This window comes from Lepus europaeus, chromosome 10 (assembly GCF_033115175.1).
Source record: "Lepus europaeus isolate LE1 chromosome 10, mLepTim1.pri, whole genome shotgun sequence".
Lineage (NCBI taxonomy): Eukaryota > Metazoa > Chordata > Mammalia > Lagomorpha > Leporidae > Lepus > Lepus europaeus.
The window spans coordinates 6,655,102-6,669,070 of NC_084836.1; positions in this window are offsets into that span (position 1 = coordinate 6,655,102).

Genomic DNA, 13,969 nt, shown 5'->3' on the forward strand with positions numbered 1-13,969 from the left:
GCTCAAGTGCTTGGGCTTCTGCACCCACGTGGGGCACCTGAGTGGCGGTTCCTGGTTTCAGGCTGGCCCTGCCTTGGCCATCTTCCATGTGGGAGACTTGGATGGAATCCCAGGCTTCTGGCTTCCACCTGGCCAGCCCTAGCTGTTGTGGATATTTCAGGAGTAAAAGCAGTGGATGGAAGATCTTCCTCTCTTCGTCTTTCCCTCTAACTCTGCCTTTCGAATACATAAATAAGTCTTTTTTTTTTTTTTAAGATTTATTGGCCGGCGCCGTGGCTTAACAGGCTAATCCTCCGCCTTGCGGCGCCGGCACACCAGGTTCTAGTCCCGGTTGGGGCGCCGGATTCTATCCCAGTTGCCCCTCTTCCAGGCCAGCTCTCTGCTGTGGCCCGGGAAGGCAGTAGAGGATGGCCCAAGTGCTTGGGCCCTGCACCCGCATGGGAGACCAGGAGAGGTACCTGGCTCCTGGCTTCGGATCAGCGCGATGAGCCAGCCGCAGCAGCCATTGGAGGGTGAACCAAGAGCAAAAAGGAAGACTTTCCTCTCTGTCTCTCTCTCTCTCACTATCCACTCTGCCTGTCAAAAAAAAAAAAAAGATTTATTTATTTTTATTTGAAAGGCAGAGTTACACACAGAGAGAAGGAAAGGCGAAGATATATATATATATATATATATATATATATATATATATATATAGAGAGAGAGAGAGAGAGAGAGAGAGAGAATGGTCTTCCATCTGATGGTTCACTCCCCAGCTGGAGTTGTCCTGATCCGAAGCCAGGAGCCAGGAGCCAGGAGATTATTCCAGGTCTCCCATGTGGGTGCAGGGGCCCAAGGACTTGGGCCATCTTCTACTGCTTTCCCAGGCCATAGCAGAGAGCTGGATCAGAAGTGGAGCAGCCATCCCATCCAGCTCTTTGCTATGGCCTGAGAAGACAGTAGAAGACGGCTCAAGCCCTTGGGCCCCGGCACCTGTGTGGGAGACCCAAAAGAAGCTCCTGGCCCCTGGCTTCGGATAGACGCAGCTCTGGCTGTTGCAGCCAACTGGGGAGTGAACCAGTGGATGGAAGACCTCTCTCTCTTCTCTCTCTCTCTCTCTCTCTCTGCCTCTCCTCTCTCTGTGTAACTAGGACTTGCAAATAAATAAATAAATCTTAAAAAAAAAAAAAAAAACCACAAACAAGTGGAGCAGCCAGGGCTTGAACAGGCGCCCATATGGGATGCTGGCACTGTGGGCGGCAGGCTCACCTACTATGTCACAAAGCCGGCCCCTAAATAAGTCTTATTATATAAAAAATAAATAAAGGGGCTGGCACTGTGGTGAGTGGTTTAAGTCCTAGCTATTACACTTCTCATCTAATGTGCTAATGTGCCTGGGAAGGCAGTAGAAGATGGCCCAAGTGCTTGGGCCCCTGCACCCACGTGGGAGACCCAGACAGAATTCTGGGCTTCAGTCTGGCCACTGTGGCCTTTTGGGGTGTGAACCAGCATATGAGAGATATCTCTCTATCTCTGCTTTTTAAACAAACAAATAAATAAGTCTTTTTAAAAAGTTCTGGCTCTGGGGGCCAGTGCTGTGGCACAACAGGTTAAGCCTCTGCCTGCACTGCCAGTATCCCGTATTGGCGCCGATTTGAGTCCTGGCTGCTCCACTACCTATCCAGCTTCCTGCTGACGCACCTGGAAAAACAGCAGAAGATGGTTCAAGTGCTTGGGCCTCTGCACCCACGTGGGAGACCTGGGAGAATCTCCTATCTTCTGGCACCTGGCTTTGGCCTGGCCCAGCCCCAGCCTTTGCGGCCATTTGGGGAGTAAACTGGTGGATGGAAGTTCTTTCTCTCTCTCTCTCTCTCTCTCTCTCTCTCTCTCTCTCTCTCCTTCTCTCTCTGTATCTCTGCCTTTCAAGTAAATAAATAAATCTTTTTTAAAGAAGAAGTTCTGGCTCTGAACTGTAATTAATACAGTTGCTGGTACACATGGGCAAGGCGTCTTCAAGGAGAATGCGTGCTAAGAGCAGAATTTCTGGGATGCAGGATGTGGACATCTTCATGTTTTCTAGCCAATGCCAAACTGCCTTTCTGAGCAATTTACCAATCTGCATCCTCACCAGCAATGTGTGAGTTCCAGTTGCTCTACCTCCTTCATACTATTTGGCATTGTCAGAATTCTTCATCTTTACAAAGTTGTCATGGGGTCTGGTGCTACTTCACTTCCAGTCCAGTTCTCTGTTAACTTTCCAGGGAAGACAAAGAGAGATAGCCCTCACACTTGGACCTCTGCTGCCCTGGAGGGAGTTCCTGGCTTCTGGCATCAGCCTGGTCCAGCCTCAGCCACTTTAGCCTTTTGGGGAGTGAGCCAGCACATGAGAGACCTCTCTCTGTGTAACTCTGTCAAACAAATAAATGTTTAGAATACATACAAATAAAAAAATTTTAATTTCAATTCTCTTAGAAGGAGGGGAGGGAGAGAGAGAGGAAGACAGAGAGAGAGAGGAAGCAGAGAGAGACAAAGCTCCAATTCATTGGTACACTCTTCCAAATTCCCTCAACAGCCAGGGTTGGGCCAGGCTAAAGCCAGATGCCAGGAGCATGGAACTTAATCTGGGTCTCCCGTGTGGGTGGCAGGGACCCAAGTTCCCAAGGCCTGCGGCCTCCTAAGATACGCCTTAACAGGAAGCTGTAACTGGGAGAGGAGCAGGATTCGAGCCAGGCATTCCCATATGGGAATGCACAAGGCTTGCTTAGACGCACAAACTGATCTCCATGGAAATCACTGGTCTGCTCGCTCATCCTTGATGGACTGCTGTCCATTTTTCAGTAGCTGCCAACACGATGTTATCCAAATCCTTGTTCTTTGTCCAATCTGATAGTGAGAAAAAGACTTCCATTGTAGTTCTGTCACATCTCTTTGTATAATTGAAGGTGGCCATCTTTTCAATTCAGTTGTCCCTTATGGGAGGCAGGAGTCCCAGGCAACCTCTGTACCAAACACCTGCACCAGACCTCTTCATTTTAACCACACTGGTGGGCATGCAATGGTGACATGTGGCAATTTTGGTTTTTTCATTTACAATTCCTTTATTGCCTATTTGGATTTCTTATTTGGTGAGAGGCCTGTTCAACTTATTGTTTACATTTCTATTGGTTTGTTTGTCATTGTCTGACTGACATAATTTGCAGTTTATTTTTTTAAAAAAGATTTATTTATTTATATGTCAGAGTTACACAGAGAAAGAAGGAAAGGGAGAGAGAGAGAGAGAGAGAGAGAGAGAGAGAGAGGTCTTCCATCTGCTGGTTCACTCCCCAGTTGGCCACAATGGCTGGAGCTGCGCAAATCTGAAGCCAGGAGCCAGGAGCTTCTTCCAGGTCTCTCATGTGGGTGCAGGGCCCAAGCACTTGGGCCATCTTCTACTGCTTTCCCAGGCCATAGCAGAGAGCTGGATTGGAAGCGGAGCAGCCAGGACTAGAACCAGTGCCCATATGGGATGCCAGCACTGCAGGCGGCGGCTTTACCCGTGACGCCACAATGCCGGCCCCAATTTGCAGTTTCACAGTTTGTCTTTTACCCTGTGGCTTTGCAAATGAATCTTAAGTAAAATTGGTCTCTATATTTGCAAATTCTGCGTCTGCAGATTCAATCAAGACTGAAAATATTTTTTAGAAATTCTATCTGTGCTGAACGAGTACAGGTTTCTTTTTCTGGTCATTATTCCCTAAACAGCATGGTACAACAGCAACCAATTACACAGCATTCACATTGTATCAGGTACTGTAATTAATCTAAAGATGAATTAAAGTAATAGGAGGGTGTATGCAGGGTATGTGTAAACACGATGCCAATTCTTTCTACTAAAAAGTTAACATTTTTCTTAAATTATTTTTTAATTTGAGAGGCAGGGAGAAAGCTCCCATGCATTTGGTTCACTCCACAAATGCTCATGACAACCAAGACTGAGCCAGAACAAAGCTGGGAGCTGGGAAATCAATCCAGGTTTTCCACAGGGGTGGCAGGAACCCAGCTACTTGAGCCGTCACCTTCTGCCTCCCAAGGGCTACACTGGCAGGAGGCTAGGGTCAGGAGCTATTCCAATATGGGACTCTGGTATCTTTTCATTTTTTTTTTAAAGATTTATTTATTTATTTGGAGGTCAGAATTTCAGAGAGAGAGAGATGAAGAACAAGATTTTCCATCCACTGGTTCATTCCCCAAATGGCCCCAATAGCCAGAGCTGGGCCAGGCCGAAGCCAGGAGCTAGAAGCTTTATTCAGGTCTCCCATGTGGGTGCAGGAGCCCAAGCACTTGGGTCATCTTCCACCGCTTTCTCAGGTGCACTAGCAGGGAACTGGGTTGGAAGTAGAGAACCCGGGACTTGAACTGGCACCCATATGGGATGCTGACCCTGCAGACATGGCTTCTACCCCCTATGCCACACTACCAGCCTCAACACTGGGGTCTCAAATGACCTCTTAATCATGAGGCCAAACACCCACCCCCTACACCACTTTATACAGGGGACTTAAACACCCAAAGAGCCTGATATTTTCAGGAGATCCTCAAACTGAATCCTGACAGATACCAAGGGACAACCGTAGTCAAAAAGATGGGCACCTTCAATTATACAGAGATGTGACAGGACTACAGTCTCTATCAGACTGGGCAAACCGAGGATTTGGATAACATCGTGTTGGCAGCTACTGAAAAATGGACAGCAGTCCATCAAGGATGAGCGAGCAGACCAGTGATTTCCATGGAGATCAGTTTGTGCATCTAAGCAAACTTTGTACAGTTTGACTCAACCATCGCCCTTCTCAGAAACTGTCCCACAGATGTGTTCACTCATGTGTGAAATCACATGTTCAAGGATGTGCAGGGTTACACTGTTCATCGTAGCAAAGGACTGACAACAAATGTACAGCAGCTCAGGACTGGTTACATGCTCATGAAACATCTTCAAAAGGAATACTAGGGCTGGGCATTTATTTGTTTATTTTCATTTTACTGGAAGCTTGAGAGAGCGAGAGCGAGAGAGAGCGAGAGAGAGAGAGAGGTTCCATCTGCTGCCGTTTCACTCCCCAAATGCTTGCCACAGTCAGGCAGAAGCTGGGAGCAGGAACTCAATCTGGGTCTCCCACAGGAGACTCAAGCAGAACTTAAGCCATCGCCTGATGCTGCCCAAGGTACACATTAGAAGGAAGCTGATTGGAGGTGGAATGAACTGTGCCTTGAACCAGGAATCCCAAGGAATGCAAGTGTCCCAGCTGTCAACTTAACCACTGCCTCTATGTAGAGCTTTTAAAAATTATATTTTATATTGGAGTGCATATACTGTACAGCCACTACATCACTGCTTGGGATGCCTGCATTCCATTTCAGAGTGCCTGGTTTGAGTCCTGGCTTATTTCTCTCCCTCCCTCCCTCCCTTCCTTCCTTTCTTTAATTAATTTATTTAAAAGTCACAGTTACACAGAGGGAGAAGGAGAAGCAGAGAGAGGTCTTCCATCCACTGGTTCACTCCTCAGTTGGCTGCAACAGTTGGAGCTGCACTGATCCGAAGCCAGGAGCCAGGAGCTTCTTCTGGGTCTCCCACACAGGTTTAGTGGCCCAAGGACTTGGGCCATCTTCTAGTGCTTTCCCAGGCCACTAGCAGAGACCTGGAGAGGAAGTGGAGCAGCCGGGACTTGAACCAGCACCCACATGGGATGCCGGCACTGCAGGCGGTGTCGTAACCTGCTATGCCAGAGCGCCAACCCCTTTTTTTCTTTTATGATTTATTTATTTATTTGAATGACAGAATTACAGAGAGGCAGAGAGAGAGAGAGAGAGAGAGAGAGAGAGAGAGAAGAGAGGTCTTCCATCTGCTGGTTCACTCCTCAAGTGGCCGGAAGGCCTAGAGCTGGGGCAATCTGAAGCCAAAAGCCCGGAGCTTCTTCCGAGTCTCCCATGTGGGTGCAGGAGCCCAAGGACTTAGGCCATCCTCCACTGCTTTCCCAAGTGCATTAGCAGGGAAGTGGATTGGAAATGGAGCAGCTGGGACTCGAACCAGCACCCATATGTGATGTGGGTGCCGCAGGCAGGGGCTTTAACCTGGTGCCCCACAATGCCAGCCCCAAATAATTAATTTTAAAATTAATTGAGCAAGGCGGGCATTGTGGCACACCACGTTAAGCTGCTGTTTGGGATGTCCACATCCCATGCTGGAATGCCTGCTTTGTGTTCTGGCTACCCTGCTTCCAATCCAGCTTCCTGCTAACGCACATCCCTGTACTTGGGTCCCTGCCACCCACATGGGAAACCTGACTGAGTTCTGGGCTCGTGGTTTGGTACTTGGGAGGTGAACCAAATGTGGATGACATCTCTCTCTCTCTCTCTCTCTCTCTCTCATTCTACCTTTCAAATATTTTAAAATAATTTTAAAAATTTCATTGAGCTCCTATTATGAACCTGGCCTGTGCCAAGTTCTGAGGCCCAAAAGTGAAGAAAACTGAGGGCTTGCCCCAGGGAGCTCCTGGTCTGGTGTGGGGAGACTCTCACTGAACCCAGCGACACGGGTGACCAGCACGTACTGAGAGCTTGGGGAGACCGACGCCTGACAGACGCCGGCGCTCTTGGAAGCGGCCAGGCAGCCTGAGGTTTGCTCGGGGAGCAGGCAGAAGAGAAAGCCAGTCTGTGGAGGCGGCTTAAGGGACCGGAGGCCCCCGCAGAGGAAATCGTGTTTGTCACAGGGAGCAGAGCTCTGTCCATTTGAGGAACTGAAAGAAGTTCGGCTCAGCCGGAAGCTGACGTGAGTCGAGCTGGTTTTCAGAAAAAGGCAGGCAAGCAATGTGGAGAAAGGATCGAACGCGGCATGAGCAGAACCAGGCTCAGCCAGGAAGCCTCTGTGGGCATCAGACGAGGGACCGGGAGGCTGGATGAAGAGGGGGCAGGAGACAGACACTGGGCACATTCTAGGGAAGCTGAGACCTCAGACCACCTCCCAGCCGCAGGCGTGGGATTGTGTGATGGTGTGAAGCGAGGATCATCGTAATACAAGGTGACACTCAGTAACCATTGTCTATGGTATGATCCTATCTCCCAATCCTCTGCCGTCACCTGGGAGGGAGGAGCTTCCATGACAGGATTCTACAGATTTAGGATCTAGAAGCTAAGGAACTTGCTGGAGGGCACACAGCTGGCATATGGCAGCGCCCTAATTTTTTTTTTTTAAGATTTTTAAAAAAGTGTATTTAAAGGGCACAGTTATAGAGAGGTCTTTCATCTGCTGGTTCACTTCCCAAATGCTGCATCGGCCAAGGCTGGGCTGGACCGAAGCCAGGAGCCAGGAGCTTCTACGGGGTCTCCCATGTGGGTGCAGGGGCCCAAGCACTTGCGCCACCTTCTGCTTTCCCAGGCCTTAAACAGGGAACTGGATTGGACGCAGAGCTGCCAGGACTCAAACTGGCACTCTGATACGGGATGTCAGAGTTGCGAGTGGCTGCATAACCCACTGTGCCACAACACTGGCCCTGATGATATTATTTATGAAGAGAAAACATAAGTGAGGACAGCGGTTTCAGAAAGGAAATGGGCGTATGAATATTTAAGATGCTGCCACGGGGCGGGTGTGTGGCACAGTGGTTAACTTGCCGCTTGGGACGCCCGCATCCAGTATTTGAGCGTCTGGGTTCACGTGCTGTCTCTGATGCAGATTCCAGCTCCCTGCTAAAACATTTTGGAAGGCAGCAGGGATGACTCCAGTACTTGGGTCCGTGCCACTCACATGGGCAGCTCGGATTGAGATTCTGATTCCTGCCTTCAGTCTAGCCCCCAACCCTGGTTTTTAAGGGTATTTGGGGGAGTGAACCAGTTGGGTGGGAGAGCTCTCTCTGTTGTCTTTCTGTCTTTTCTCTCTCTCTGCCTTGCAAATAAAGTGAGAATAATGAATTTAATATTAAAGAATCTCTGCAAGACACCTAGGTAGGTGAGGACAACAGGCAGATTTATAATATATACAACTAGAGAACGTTGTGCACTACAAACGGTGGTGTGCGCATCACCAACAAACTAATGTGCCCGATTTCAAAGAAGCAGATAGAATCAACCTGGGATATACGAAGAGGAAAGGGGAGCCAAGACAGTGTTTTCAGCAGATAAGTTCCATGATCAAATCTTGTTGAAAGGGGCCAGTTGTGGGGTAGTAAGTAAAGTACTGCCTGTGACACTTGCATCCCACATGGGCACCAGTTCAAGTCCTGGCTGCTCCTCTTCCAATCCAGCTCCCTGCTAATGCACCTGGGAAAGCAGCAGAAGATGGCCCAAGTCCTTGGACCCCTGCACCCACATGGGAGACCCAGATGAAGCTCGTGGCTTTGGCCTGGCCCAGCTCAGGCCTTTGTGGCCACTTGGCGAGTGAACCAGCAGATTAGAAGATCTCTCTTTCTGTGTCTTTCAAATAAATAATTAAAAATAAATAACTCTTGGGGCACAGCGGGTTAACACTCTGGCCTGCAGTGCCAGCATCCCATATGGGTGCAGGTTCAAGACCTGGCTGCTCCACTTCTGATCCAGCTCTCTGCTGTGGCCTGGGAAAGCAGTGGAGGATGGCTCAAGTTCTTGGACCCCTGTACCCACAGGGGAGACCTGGAAGAAGCTCCTGGCTCCTGGCTTCGGATCAGTGCAGCTCTGGCCATTGCAGCCAAAATTGGGGAGTGAACCATCAGATGGAGGACATCTCTCTCTCTCTCTCTCTCTCTCTGCCTCTCCTCTTTCCGTATAACTCTGACTTTCAAATAAATAAATAAATATTTAAAAACAATCTCATTTGTAAGTTGATAACTGGCAGAAACATGGAAGACTGAGTTAGGAAGACTAAGTAACAGAAAAGCCAGAATAGGCATTCATGCTCTCATTGAATCACCAAGCACCAAGCACCATCCAAGCACCAACCAAGCACCACCACTTTGTGCTGGGATCACCAACCCAAGGGAACACAGAAACGAACCAGACCCTGAGTTGGTCCTTGTGGAACTTTGAGGCCAGGAATGGAATGAGACTGGTGAGTCCTGTGCTGTGAGAAGGACAGGAGGGCACAGGGCATGCTGGGAGCACAGGAGAGGCGAAGGAGACGCATGCCAACTTGGGAGGCATTTCCTTAGCACATGTGACCAGGTAAGGCCTCCAAGCAGGAGGTGGGCGCCGGCATTGTGGTGCAGCGGGTTAAGCTGCTGCCTGCGATGCCAGAATCCCGAATGAGTGCTGGTTCGAGTCACGGCTGCTCCACTTCTGATCCAGCTCCCTGCTAAAGTGCTTGGGAAGACAGCAGAGGATGGCCCAAGCACTCGGGCCCTGGTCTGACCCAGCCCAGCCCCGGCTATTGTGACCATCTGGGGAAGAGATCCAACAGATAAAAGGCCTCTCTGTGTGCGTCTCCCTCTCTCTCTGTAACTCTGTCTTTCAAATTAACAAACGTCTTTAAGAAACAGAGCCGACAGTTAGATGAGCAAGGGGTAGAGCACTGGACGCAGCGGGGTGGCACGGCTGAGGGTGTGGTCGTCTGAGGATGGCACACTCAGCAGTGGCGAGGGGTCAGTGAAACGGGGGCCCTGGAGAAGGCTGCAGGTGTGGGGGAGCCCGGAAGTCCCAGCGCGCTTCAACAAGGAGTCTCAGTGGACCTGGACTTGGCGGTGCAACTTCAGGGGTTGGAAGGGGCGGAAGAGGACCGGCTCCGCCCTTCCGATGCCTGTGCCTGCAGGGAGGACAGGGGGAGGGGCCGGGTGACAGGAGGACCTAGGAGGAGGTCACGGTTATCCAGGTGAGAGTGAAGGCGCAGACAGAGGCACCTGTCCTACTCAGCTTTCCTTACGTGATGCAGTGTGACAAGAGCCTTTAAAATGTCACGGCATAGGAGAGGGTGTTGTGGCACAGCAGGTTAAGCCACCTCCTGGGACACCTACATCCTACACCTGTACAGCATGTTCAAGTCCCTGCTGCTCTGCCCCCAGTCCAGCTCTCTGCTAATGCTCTAGACGGTGGCCCATGGACTTGGCTCCCTGCCATTCATATGGGAGACCTGGGTGGAAATCTAGGCTCCTGGCTTCGACTTGCCACAGCCCTATCTGTTGTGGCCATTTGGGGAGTGAACCAGCAGATGGAAGCTTCTCTCTCTCCCTCGCTCTCTCTCTTTCTCTTTCTTTTTCACTCTGCCTTTCAAATAAATATTTTAAAATAAAATGATCTCTCATGGTACAAGGGTTTCAGATTGGCTGTCACTCTGCTTGGTTCAACTGCACGTATGTTTTCATCCTGGAACTTAGGGAGAAGCAAGAGCCAACATCTGGGACATATTCCGAGAGGAGGGCCAAAGCAAATGTGTCCCAGCCAAGCCACATCATGCATGGTGCTTCAAGCTCTGCTCCAATGTGACAGAGGTCCCACGGGCCACATCATGTCACAAGGCCACAGATCATGGAAGCATGTTACAGGTTGGAGGGAAGGAATGGTTATTATGAACATACAACATGGTCTATACAGCAACCTGTCTTTGGGGACAGAGAGGATACAATAGGTTAGGATCTTGGAATCAGGTGATTGCGTGTGGAAGTGACAAGGATTACCTTAAGCGGCTTGACCAAAGGTGGCACCACTCAGTAATTTGTACCAGACTCTGCAGGTGCCCGGCGCCAGATCTGCCTTCTAGTGATAATGATGTCCTGATTTTGCTTTGGTGAACCATCTTTCCTCCACTCTCAGCCCTGTGCTTTGGGTAAAACCTCTTCCACCCGCTGCGCAGGAGTGGAGCATGTGACCTGTCCTAGCCAATGAGAATACTCTGTTCTCAGGGGCCGAATTGTGGCATAGCAGGTGAAGCCACCGCCTGCGATGCCAGTGCTCCTTTTGAATCCGGGCTGCTCCACTTCTGATCCTGCTCCCTGCTAGTGGCCTGGGAAAGGCAGCAGAGGACGGTCCAAAGGCTTGGACCCCTGCCTCCATGTGGGAGACCCAGATGGAGCTCCTGGCTCCTGGCTCCTGGCTTGAGCCTGGCCCAGCCCCAGAATCAGTGAGTGGAAAAACTCTCTGTCTCTCCCTTTCTCTCCGTAACTTTTTCAAGTGAATAATTTCTAAAAAAAGAATTCTCTGTACTCTCGAGCACAATGGTTGATCCAAGATAGGGTTCATAACACAAATGTCTCCAGTCACAGCCAGGGAGGCTCATGTTTGTATCTTTAACGTGCCGACTTGAACGAGAAAGGCTGGAGCCACGGCAGCAGGAGGAGAACGAAATCCAGGAATCTAGGAAGGGAGTCAGCGTGGAGCGCGAGCGAGCAGAGGCCAAGGGAGAGGAAGACTGGTTCCCGGTGACATCACCTGAACTTTGACCATCTGTGGAGCAATCCCAGGACATATGAATTCTAAGCATCAGGAACTGAGAGATAAAGTGAGAGAAGACCGGTTCATGAGCGGGATCTACTGAAGCAGGACATAACCAGGGGTTGCATTCATCAGTAGCTGTGCACGTAGAAGACCGACATGAAGCACACTGGAGGAGCGGGGGTTCCCTGGCTCAAGCAGGTGGGGTGCGGGAGGGTTTAGGCTGGAGGCGAAGAGGATGATGGTCGGTGTACCATTAGGGTACCTGAGGACCTGGTCAAGGCCTCTGGATCACAGGTCCGGAAGACAAGGCAAACTGGAAGTTAAAGAATAGGTTCCCTCTGGGCGCGTCAGGTTCGAGGGGCTTCAGGGGCCGGTGCCGTGGCGTAGCAGGAAGCCTCCTGGCATCCCAAATGGGCGCTGGTTTGAGTCCTGGCTGCTGCACTTCTGATCCAGCTCCCTTCTACTGCATCTCTCTGACTCTCTGTAACTTTGCCTTTCAAATAAATTAATTAATTTTTAAAAAGTCATGGGAAAGGTATTAAAAAAAATTCAGTCAGTTATATCCAAATAATGATTTAATATTTTTACTAACATAAATACATGACATGGAAAATAGTTTTTAAAAAGTATCTTAGTTTGATGATAAATTATAGTCACCCTATGTATATTTTTCTTCCCACATGTAAAGCATCCACCTGCTCCCCAATAGAGAAACCCAAAATCCTACTGTGTCCAGCTCAAATTCCATAATCTCGAAGTCTGTAGCTATCCATCAGCAGTCCTGGCTGCTCCACTTTTGATCCAGCTCCCTGCTAATGGCCTGGGAAAAGATGGCCCACGTGCTTGGGCCCCTGCCACCCACATGGGAGACCTGGAAGAAGCTCCTGGCTCCTGGTTTTGGCCTGGGCCAGCCTTGGCCATTGCAGCCACTGGGGAGTAAACCAGTAGACGGAAGATCTCTCACTCTCTCCATCTCTCTCTCTAACTCTGACTTTCAAATACATAAATAAATCTTCACACACAAACACAAAAAGAACATGGAAAAAGCCCAAGATTGTGTAGGGCAGGGAAAATTTCCCCTCTACCCTTTATGGGTTCAATAATTGAGTCTAAAAAAAAAAAAAAAAAGATCACTGACTCCTACCTCCACATCTCGTCCCTGTGGAAGGTCTCCAGGGGCAATAGCATGAATGGAGCTGTCACTTCCTGTGATGACATTGCCTTCTTCTGGAATGTTCCTGAGGGGCTTAGCTGAGGCTCCTCCTGAGGCGGGATCGCTTTCTAGAAATATGTTCGCGGCCGGCACTGTGGCATGGTAAGCTAAGCCTCTGCCTCCGGTGCCGGCATCCCTTATGAGTGCCAGTTCGTGTCCTGGCTGATGCTCCTGGGATGGCAGCAGCAGATGGCCCATGTGTTTGGGCCTCTGCCACTCATGTGGGAGACCCAGATGGAGTGCCAGGCTCCTGGCTCCAGCTTGGCCCAGGCCTGGCCATTATGGCCAGAAGCTGGAAGATTGCTTTCTCTCTCTGCATTTCAAACAAATAAATAAATCTTTAAAATTTCTGCTAAATCCTTCACTGTGGATTTGGGAAGAGGAGTTATTCTTTTGGGGTTCTTCGTCTGTAACTTCTTTTTACCCTGCCCCTTCTTTAGCCATGAGTTCACAATAGGAAATTTTCAGTTCCATTATAACCTTTTTAAAAAAGATTTATTTATTTATTTACTTGAAAAGCAGTTAGAGAGAGAGAGAGAGAGAGAGAGAGAGAGAGAGAGAGAGAACTAGTGAGATTTTTCATCTACTGGTTCACTCCCCAAATGGCTACAAAAGCCAGGGTCCTGGAACTCCATCTGGGCCCCCCAAGTAGGTGACAGTATCCCAGGTACTCAGGTCCTTTTATGCTTTCCCAGGCCCCTTAGAAGCGAGGGGGCTTGCGGCACATCTGGGACTTGAACTGGCACTCACAGGGGAGGCTGGCACTGCAGGAGGTGGTTTAACCCGCTGCGCCACAATGCTGCCCCTAAAGCCTCATCTTTTAATCCCATTTTACACAAACTTTCTGAGGTACCCTCAAATAGTAATAGATATGGGCAAGAAGAAACAGTTGAAGGAATTCTTACAATGGTTGTATGAAGTATTTACTGTTATTATCATGTCCTTTTACAGATGAGGCACAGAAGTTGTTGTTTGCCTAAAACCAAGCCACCAAGAGCAGAGCTGAATTTCCACGCAGAGTGCGAATTCCAGAGGCTGTGACCTTAGTCCCTAGGAAACACTGTACAGAATGTGGTTAAAATAGTGCTCAGAGGGAAATTTATAACTGTAAAAGACAAAAGATCTTGGGCCAGCGCTGTGGCACAGTAGGTTAATCCTCCATCTGCGGTGCTGGCATCCCATATGGGCGTCAGTTTGAGTCCCGGCTGCACCACTTCCTATTCAGCTCTCTGCTATGGCCTGGGAAAGCAGCGGAAGATGGCCCAAGTTCTTGGGCCCCTGCACCTGTGTGGGAGACCCGGAAGAAGTTCTTGGCTCCTGGCTTCGGATTGGCTCAGCTCTGGCCATTGCAGCCATCTGGGGAGTGAACCAACAGAAGGAAGGCCTCTCTCTGTTTCTCCCTCTTACTGT